Source organism: Vicia villosa, unplaced genomic scaffold (assembly GCF_029867415.1).
Source record: "Vicia villosa cultivar HV-30 ecotype Madison, WI unplaced genomic scaffold, Vvil1.0 ctg.000747F_1_1, whole genome shotgun sequence".
Taxonomy (NCBI): domain Eukaryota; kingdom Viridiplantae; phylum Streptophyta; class Magnoliopsida; order Fabales; family Fabaceae; genus Vicia; species Vicia villosa.
Window position 1 is genome coordinate 349143 of NW_026705336.1, and position 10885 is coordinate 360027.

A 10885-nucleotide genomic window follows, 5' to 3' on the forward strand; every position below is an offset into this window, starting at 1 on the left:
ACATCTGATCTATATCAGTTATTCAGAGGATTGTACAGTGGTTACTAAGATTATATGGACCGTGGATCCCATGCTTTTGCATTACATAACATCATTGCTTTATCCACTCCATTCGTGAAATATCCTAAAGTCTATTTCCAAAAAAAAAAAAGAGAAAAGAAAAGAAAAGAAAAGATATGTAAAAAAAAAAGAGAAAAGGAAATAGAAAAGCAAAAAAGAAAAAATATCCTATACAAAAAATGCTCTGATCTCAAAAAAAAAAAAAACAAAACAAAACAAAAGTGCGAAAAGACTTTAGGATCTCTCATAAACAAAACATGCATTCATACTATCATGCATTTCATGGTTCTCTCAGATATTTATGGGACCCTTTCTCTTCAGATTTCCAGATCAACAACAAATTTGACTTCCCACCGCCACAACTCCAAGATCAACTATGGAACAACTCCGTGAGGAAATGGATGAGATGAAGGAACAAATGGGTCATCTTATGTTGGAGATGCGAGACTTGATCCGTAATCAGGATGCACTAAAAGAGGAGAATAGTCAGTTGAAGACTCAATTGAGCTTGGTCATGGAAGTTCTGAAGACGGTATTAAGGAAGGAAGGGGATGTTGTTCCTACTGCTGCAACGGAAGTTGTTGATCCCTTCTCTTCAGTAGGATCCCTTCCCACTCATGGAATACCTCAGGAAGTTCCTTCTCAACTCCATGTGCCATTACCTCCATGCCAATTTGTTCTTCAAGGGGGCCAAATGTGTGGGAAAAAGCCTAAGATACCTCAGAGAATTCTCAATCCTATCCCGATGCCTTACGCTCAGTTACTTCCCCGTTTGCTGGAGCTTCAGTTGGTTGAGCTACGAGAATTGGCTACGCCTGAAAAGCTTCCCCCCAACTTTGATGCCAATGCTCGATGTGAGTTCCATTCTGGGGCGCCTGGTCATGATGTTGAGCATTGTAGGGCACTGAAACATCAAGTTCAAGATCTCATTGATTCAAAAGTGATTTTGTTCACCCCTGAGGGTATGTTTGTTCAAGGAAATGGGGTTCCAATTGCGGTGGAAGAAAAGGTTGATTCATACTTCTATGTCAGATCTACTTCAAATCAGAAGCATAATGCACCATCTTGGGTTCCAGGTTTCCCACCTCATCAGTCTCCATTTGTTTCACAGCCAGGTCAAAAGAGGAAGACACCTGAACAGAATGGGTACTGGAATCATTGCCATCAGCAGGGTCCACAAATGCCAAGGAGACCACCAAGAAGAATTGACCCAATTCCTATGACCTATAGTCAGCTGCTTTCTCATTTGCTCAAGGATTCTTTGGTCCAACTAAGGGAGTTTAAGCCCCCTCCAACACCGATTCCTCAAGGATATGACTTAAATGCAAGGTGTGAGTACCATTCTGGGACATCTGGACATTCAACTGAGGATTGTAGTATTTTGAAACACAAAGTCCAAGATCTCATTGACTCCAAAGTAATATCATTCACTCCAAATGGCCTGCGCATAAAACGAAGAGTTCACGCATAAGTGAATGCCCGTATTCCAGGAAGTATCACAAAAAAAAAAAGAAGAATAAGCCCAAATGGAGTCAAGGCTCCTCAACATTGGCAATCATCACTTCATTTCTGTATTCTCACTTCAGTATTCCCTATTTTGGTTGAAAACTACTTCCTTGTCTGAGTTGGTTGGTATGATAATAATAAAAGCACCACAAATTCTCGAGCAACTTTGTCATAATCTTTTCCAAAAAAAGAAATCAATAATGTGTTGTAGAAGCGTCTCAAGGTTGTTATGCTCAGTTGTATCCGTGGAGGTTGGTGTTTCAGTTGGTGTTTGATCTCTTTGCAACAAATAGCTTCTCTAAGTTTGGTGACTACACAAGGTTCCTCCATGTTTAATGGTAAATACTTCTTCAATGAATATGCTTGGGGCTCCCGCACGAGGGATAAGCAAGACACACTCTTATCTTGAGCATTGCATCATTCGCCTTGCTCGAATCCCTAAAGCATTACAAATTCTTGGGTGACTTCGTCAGAATCTTCTTCCGTGTGATAATCAAGAGTGTTCTTCACAATGCTTCTCATTCTCAAGGTTCTACTTCATATATCAGTTGCCTTTTCTCAGGATCTCCTTCTCAGTGGCCTTGCTAGTTAACAGAGACAAGAAGAATATGAGAAACAAATTGACGTGATTCTATTGCCTTGTACTCATTCGTTTCCTTGTTTGTTGGAATCACAATTGGTTAAGATTCTAGTATTGGGTCTTCTTCACCACAAGTATCTCTCGAGTTGATGATCATACAAGATTCTTTCCATTTAGGATGGCGATTACTACTCTAGAAACTATGCTTGGGGCTCCCGCACGAGGGATAAGCAAGACGTACTCTTATCTTGAGCATTGCATCACTCGCATTGCTCGAATCCCTAAAGCAAGGCAAAAGTTTACGACTCATGGGTGACTTCGTTGGAGATCTCTTTTGGAGTAATCTGAAGTGTTTGGAAAGAACTGCAGAAAGTATTCAAGATCAATAAGTCCAGACGGAGTCAAGTCTCCTCAACAATGGCAGCCATTCAGTTCTTCATTGCATTCTCATTCGTAACATTTCACTGTTTGTTTAAGCATTTATAGCATGTAAAAAACTTGTTAATTTCAGAATGAAAATCATAATACATTGTTTATGTTTGTCTTGAAGTAATCCATTCGTTATCACTCATAAAATGTTTTGGCATTACGATACCAACTTTACTAATTGCTTGCTTATGCAAAAAGCTGAGGGAGAATGATGAAAAATAAAATGCAAAAATCTCTAATTGTGTGCTTTTGAATAAAACCCTACTGAGGATGTACAGGCATTATTTCAGATCCCCAAACACCGGAGATATAAGGGAGATAGACCCTCGTCAACCCCTTTGAGCCTTAAAGTAGGAGTTTCTTTTCTAATCATAAAAAACCCTTATTTTAACCCTGGGGCAGGGTAGTGTTCATTTAACTTGATCAAGTGTTCAAAACTCACCAGAAGGGCATGCATTTAAGGGTACAACAACGGTTATCCTTCAAAATGTTGAGGAATGTCAAAACCGCAATGATTATCCTTATTCCATCAAGAGATCAAGAGATGATAATACCGCAATGGTTATCCCTCATCAATCAAAGAATGAGGCAGTCACAATCTTTCAAACAAATCGAGAGCAACGCGATATCACACGACTTGTTCAAAAAAAAAAGAGAATAGAAAAAAAAGAGCCCGCTAAGTCAACAACTTGAAAATAAGTGACTTAGGCAAAAGTTAGGGCATCCCGCTGGACTTCAAAAATTTACAAAAGAATTTGTCCAGGCAAAAGTTAGGGAAAGCAGAAGCGAAAAACAAGAATTACAAAATAAAAATCCTTATCAAAGGAACAAAGTCGTGTGATGATCAATCAGAAGAATAAGAAAGTGAGTGACTGCCATGTCCAAAAAAAACCTCATTGATTCCTCAACCATTCCAAATTCCTTGTGAGGAATGAACACTCATGTCGAGTTAATTGAACCTAGGAATGGAGAACATCACGAAGGGGGTGGGTACCAAATAATTTTGAGCCTAAAAATCCTTTGTTTTCTAAAAACCGTGAACCCGGCCAAGTTACAACCCTTAAAAGTCCTAATTGAAGTAGGGTTTATTTCGAAAGCACACTCCGATGAGATAGTGTTTAACTGACTCCTAATGAAGCGAGACTCATATCCATGTTGGTATCGTATGCCTGCTTTATCTTTCATGTGCGAAAAATCGAGGTTGTGTCAACTAGTGATTCGGTCACAAGAGGTCGCAACCTCATTCCACAAAAAAGGTTTTAAAACTTCAAGACTAACATAGGCTTTGCATTAGAATCATCATTCTTATAATTAACATTCTTTTGCATACAAAATATGTGCTTAACATCAAGGAAATTACCATGATGAGAATCAGTAAGTAACTCGATCATGTCAAAGTACAAGAGACTTGAGAACTCCGAGGAGGAAAAGCTAATCATCTCAAATGGTGACCATCAAGGGGCAAGTTATCCAAAGAACTCCGTTGGGCATGAACGGTTAATGCTTCCCTTGATCACCTTGAGGGGAAGAGTTTGAAGACTCCGTTGAGCGTGGTAAAGTTGTTTCCATGTTTGTTTGACTTCAAAACAAAGAAAGCTTGAGGATTCTAGTAAGACGTACCTAATCAGGGGCAATTGAATCGAGGTTTGACCTCTCAAATGTGCAATCTAGGGCAATCACGTCAATAAATATCTTCAAGCTTCCTCCAATCTGGGGCAATCAAGTCGAGGATTCTCTCTCAATTCCAGTCAATCTGGGGCAATCACGTCGTGGAACCCCTCAAGTTCAGTCAATATGGGGCAGTCACGTCAAGATTGGACAAATCTCTCCAAAGATCTTTTTGGGCAAATTCCTTTGAAAGTCATGAAGCTTGGGGCACACTCTTTTGAGTTATATTGTCTCTTCCCCGACCGTTGGAGTTTATTTCTCCTGGAAATTTGGTCTCTCCCCAAGCATAGGAGTTTATTTCTCCTGAGAGTTTATTCCATTTCTCAAGCATAGGAGTTTATTTCTCCTAGGAGCTGTTCTACTTCCTTAATCAAGGCTCTTTATCTGGATTTCTCATTCCCAACATGGTGAATAGAGGGAATCTCCTCAAGCTGAAAATCCTTCAAGCAGTGGCACATGGTGAGAAGTCAGAAATCCACATTCTTCAAGTCAAAGAAAAGTCATCTTGCAAATCAAAGTCCAATATCTATTGGCACCTCCACATGGTCCTTAACACTAAGGGGATTCTCCTTGGTGTTTGCCTCATTAATGCCTTTATTTGGCACTCTGCATATAGTACTCATTGCATATAACATTGCATCCTCAAAAGCGTAGCATATCCGTCAAAGCGGATCATTACGCCATAGAAAAATTCAAACATGCATACAAAGCATAAGCCAGATAATGCAAATCATCCCTCAATCAAGACAATGATACATCCCCACATAAAATGTCCTTACAAACTCCAATTGATATCTGCTACTCCATTACAAATCTCCTCCACCCACGGTGCCGATACTTGGTTTTACCAATCCCCAATCCCCAGTCTAAGTGCTTTTCAACAATATTCTTGTGGATCGTAGGTCTGTCAACCTTATCCTCATCTTTTTCATTTCTTGTGGATCGTAGGTCTGTCAACCTTATCCTCATCTTTTTCATTTCTTGTGGATCGTAGGTCTGTCAACCTTATCCTCATCTTTTTCATTTCTTGTGGATCGTAGGTCTGTCAACCTTATCCTCATCTTTTTCATTGCTTGTGGATCGTAGGTCTGTCAACCTTATCCTCATCTTTTTTCAATTCTTGTGGATCGTAGGTCTGTCAACCTTATCCTCATCTTTTTCATTTCTTGTGGATCGTAGGTCTGTCAACCTTATCCTCGTCTTTTTCATTTCTTGTGGATCGTAGGTCTGTCAACCTTATCCTCATCTTTTTCATTTCTTGTGGATCGTAGGTCTGTCAACCTTATCCTCATCTTTTTCATTTCTTGTGGATCGTAGGTCTGTCAACCTTATCCTCGTCTTTTTCATTTCTTGTGGATCGTAGGTCTGTCAACCTTATCCTCATCTTTTTCATTTCTTGTGGATCGTAGGTCTGTCAACCTTATCCTCATCTTTTTCATTTCTTGTGGATCGTAGGTCTGTCAACCTTATCCTCGTCTTTTTCATTTCTTGTGGATCGTAGGTCTGTCAACCTTATCCTCATCTTTTTCATTTCTTGTGGATCGTAGGTCTGTCAACCTTATCCTCATCTTTTTCATTTCTTGTGGATCGTAGGTCTGTCAACCTTATCCTCGTCTTTTTCATTTCTTGTGGATCGTAGGTCTGTCAACCTTATCCTCATCTTTTTCATTTCTTGTGGATCGTAGGTCTGTCAACCTTATCCTCGTCTTTTTCATTTCTTGTGGATCGTAGGTCTGTAAACCTTATCCTCGTCCTTTTCATTTCTTGTGGATCGTAGGTCTGTAAACCTTATCCTCACCTTTTTCAATTCTTGTGGATCGTAGGTCTGTCAACCTTATCCTCATCTTTTTCATTTCTTGTGGATCGTAGGTCTGTCAACCTTATCCTCGTCTTTTTCATTTCTTGTGGATCGTAGGTCTGTCAACCTTATCCTCGTCTTTTTCATTTCTTGTGGATCGTAGGTCTGTCAACCTTATCCTCGTCTTTTTCATTTCTTGTGGATCGTAGGTCTGTCAACCTTATCCTCATCTTTTTCATTTCTTGTGGATCGTAGGTCTGTAAACCTTATCCTCATCTTTTTCAATTCTTGTGGGTCGTAGGTCCGTTGACCTTACCCTAGTTTCGAGTCACAGATCGTAGGTCCTACCTTTCCATCAAACCCGTATTTTCCAATTACTTCCATGCAATAACCATTTCCATCGAGAACCTTGTATTGGCACCATTACCACGTTACAAGCTATCACCGTTCATCCAATTACTCATTGTAAATTTTTCATCAAAAAAAAAATTCCCTTTCCCCAGCAGATATCAGAACAAAAATAAGGACAACGTTTACACCATCTCATCTTTCAGGACAAATTTCTGGTCTTGATATTTAATCTTCTTCTACCTGGAATGTTCGAAAGGCTAGCGCCAATCTCACCTTCAGGTTCAAGACGATTAAATAGGGGCAGCTGTCATACCCCAAATTTGTCCTACCCCTTTACTTCTAACTGGCTTAGGCTTCTCATTTCATATGCATTATCTTTTCACTAGGGCATTAACATAACTCATGCATCATTAATCAATAAATCTGGCATGGGATCAATGATTTCGAAATGCTAGGGTTTCATAAAGGTTTGAGGTGTACATATCAAATAACTCTGATTCATCTAGTTCTCCTTAGAGCGTTGGACTGTGAAAGCGGGGTTTGGATCCATGGTTATTGTGGACTCTTCTGTCATTAAGCTACAAGGCTATCCACAAGACTATCTTCACCAAGATCAAACAGTTAGGGTTTATTTCCCTAATTCCTTCAATACATTATCGTTGAGGTGGTCTGAAATACAAGTGCTATAGTATAAGGGATTTAGGCTTTTATCATCAAGAAACAGAAATCGTCAAGGGATGCGTGTTGGAAGCATGTTGGAATACAGATAGAAAATACGAATGAGATAGTCTGAAAAATGGACATGATCAAGGTGTTTAAGAACCAATTTCTTTGGCCATGATTAGCTTGAACTTGAAATTATCCAAGAGTTTATACAAGAATAAAAATGCATTCAAAAGCTTCAAACCCATTCAAATTCTCAAGCAATTTCCCACCATTTTTCAAATCATCAAATGTCATCTTTCATATATTCACCAATTCAAGTTCAAGCTTCAAATGTCCGTTTCATTTGCAACTACAAAAATCCAAATTCAAATTACATAACAACTTCTCTAAATTCACAATTCCATTCAAAAGCCCATGTCTCTATTTGATACAAAAAATGTTCATTACAAAAGCTCAAAAGCCCATTTATGTTCATGGTGAATCATCAAAAGTCAAACTAAAGTTCCATTCCAACTAAAAGGGAAGTCAATTACAAGAGAGTAGCAAAAGGAAATGGAAGTACAAAAATTCATACAAAAAAAGGTCTATACAAAGTCATGAGTTTCCTAAAATCCTAAGTGCTTCTTCATGTATTCTTCAAGTCCAGCTCTGTTTAAAACTTCACCAAGTCATCTTCATGAACCAAGTGACTTCACCCACACCATCACCTGCATAATTCCGAAAGAAAAAACATACATACGATCATGAACGGCAAAGCTTTTCAGAATTTCAAAGCAAAGGAGGTTACAAAAGAAATTCAGCACATTGAATTATATGCAAAAAGAAATCTTCACTCACTGATCACTCCCGATCTGTCACAGCTTTCATTACACGAAAATCCGCTTTGATTCAACACTACAGTTTCACGTTATGCCAAACACTCAGCTGACATTAGACCTGCGATGTATGCGAAAACAGAAAGATTAAGGGGTTATTCAAGCCATGATCGAAGCTTCAATAGAAAAAGAAACAGATTAATATCATGCCACTAATCTGCACCAAAAAAAACTAAAATTCCACAATCAGAGTGATATGCCAACATGATGCAAATGGTTAATTCAACTTTGATGAGGACAGCTCAAGCATATCCAGTTCGTATTCCCTGCTGCACATACAACCAGCACTGCCCCCAATGTCCAAACATTCAAAAGCCAAACCATGCTTCAGCCATATGCATTTTCATTCATAACCAAACAGTTGCACAAAGAACCATACAAACATCACACATAATCATACATTTCAAACCAGTTCACTACAAAAAACAGTCGGCTGAATTCTACATGATTTAATGGCTCGATCACAGTTTCATACCGACTAAACCTCATTACCAGTTCAACTCAGATGAGGACAGTTCGGGTATATATACAACCACACTCCAAATCCCAAATTCAGTCAAGTCCCGCTAACAGTAGCCAATCATTAACTTTCCCCCACCTTCCAATTTCAAACTATCCCTAACAATCCTAAACCTATCACTAATTCCCCTATAACTAACTAAATCCATACCCATACAACTAACTCCTATGACAGTTATAACTACCCTCTAACCTCATAACTAACTTTCCCCCTCACTTTTTAATTTCAAAACTACTGACAGTTATCAACCAACCCCTAACCTGTTCTCCATACAAAACAGTCTATAACTAACTTTCAGTTACTAACTAACAACTTCTAAAAAACCAGTTTGTAACTAACTTTCTGTTACTAACCACACTTCTAACCTTCAATCACCCTAATTTCCAGCTCAGCACATAACACATAACTAACCTCTTTCCAACCTTTCTAACAGTTTTCTAACCAATATCTTTCAACTGTCCTAACCAATCTAAAACTAACTTATAACAGTTTGTAAATACCTCTTACCAACCTTCTCCAATACTTAACAGAGTCAGCCCTGATATTTTCTTAATCAATCACATAAACCCCTCATTACAGTTAACATCCTAACAGCTTCTATAACTACTAACCAACTTCTAAACAGAATCATAACTACAACCTATAACTAACTAACAGAATGCAATTGAATCAGAACAGAAAAGTAACAGAAATCAGAGATATCACTCACCTCTATATAACCTCATTCACCTTCAATTCTCTCTAAGAACTCCTTCACACTTCAACCTAAATCTTCATTCTTCAACTCTTCATCACATCTTCTCATCTTCATCACCATCTTTCCTTCATCTTCACTTCTCTTCATCCATCTTCATCTACAATCTTCAACCAAAAAACTGTAACAGAATCCACACCTCGCATTCATTCTTCACTACCATTCAACTTCACATCCTAACCAGAAAAAACAGAAAAAGCAGAAGAAGAAAATCAAACCTGAGAATCTCCATAAATATTCAAGTCTTCACTTCTCGATCTCTTCAATCACTCTACCCGATTCTTCATCTTTCACAGCTTCATTCGTCCCCACCACACCATTCACCATAGCCTTCATATTCTCACCTCAACCTTCTCTTCATCCAAGAATCATTCAACATAGATTTGTTTCTCTTCTTCAACCAATCGCAACAACAACATCACGCATCGTACCGTAACGCAACAACAATAACGACGCTTCATCATCATTATCGGCCACCTTCATCCGATGAGAGTTTGAGCCGAAGAGATTTTGGGAGATGGAATCGAGACGAGAGCTCGAGTTGTGAAATCAGAGAAGCGAGAGCGAGAGTTTGAGAGAGAGACGGAAACGAGAGAACGAAATCGGAGGTAGAGGCGTTTGCTTCCGATAAAAATGGCGAACTGAAGGATTTCGCCGGAGCAGGTTGATTTTCGCCGCGCCGTCGTTGCATCGCATTCGTGAGTAAGAGAAGAAGAACAACCTGAAATTTGTTCACAGGTTTACCCTAATTTCCCCAATTTCACATTCTTTTTTTGTTTTATTTTTATTAAATGGTCAATTTGTTATTTTTGGGTTAATAATAATAAAAAAGGGACTGAATTCAATCACTTGGGCCATGCACCGAAAATTTCTTTCCACACTCCCCTTAGCCCAATGCACATCTTTCATTTTTGTGCTAAATGACTGAACAAAAAAGCTCTGTTTGGGCCAATGTACCTGGGCCTGCGTATCTGTTGTGTACACCATTATTTTCAGACTGAACTCCCCTGTTTTCATGTTTTTAATTAGATTTGATTTTCCTTTTAGTATTTTTCTTTCTAGATTTTTAGATAAAAAGGACATATAAAAAAAATAAGATTTTGATAAGTTTTAGAGATTAGATCATTACTCTTGTTAGACTTTAGGTAATACTAATTTCCCTTGTTAGATTTTTTAGACTTTAATACAAATTGTTGACATAGAAAAATAATCACAAAAATATTAGTTTAGGCTTTTATTTTAATTCTTTTGCTTGATTAAAATTCTTGTTTTTGTCATATGAAACCATATCAAATAGTAGTACTTGACTTGTAATTTTTCATTTTTGTACTATATTTTTGACTTGATATTTCATGCCTATGTGTGATTTTCTACCATTGCGCCATTCTCAATTTTTGCTTCTAATGTGACTTTATTTTCATGTCTCTTTAATTCCTAACTTTAGGTAGAAACCGTGTTAACATTAGGTTTAGATTTCCCTTTGTACATAAACGATAACAACTTAGGCTAGAATTTAGGAATAGTTCCCTTCTCATTTTCTTTTTCTTTTCAACTTTTAAAATACTTAATAAAAACCGATGAAGATCATACCGTTGCTATATTTCATGGTAGGAAAGAAATGATTGAGGCGTAGGCCTCGATGTATGTTCTTTCCTACTTAACGGAGAAGAAATGATTG

General features: G+C 38.2%; 1 long non-coding RNA gene across 1 annotated transcript; it reads right to left on the reverse strand.

Moving 5' to 3' along the window:
* Nucleotides 1-7477: 7477 nt before the first annotated feature.
* Nucleotides 7478-9928, reverse strand: LOC131630906 (uncharacterized). The gene is made up of 3 exons (XR_009292548.1): nt 9163-9928; nt 7896-7994; nt 7478-7765 (listed from the first exon to the last, which is right to left on the reverse strand). It is a non-coding gene; the product is annotated as an uncharacterized LOC131630906 (long non-coding RNA).
* Nucleotides 9929-10885: the final 957 nt, after the last annotated feature.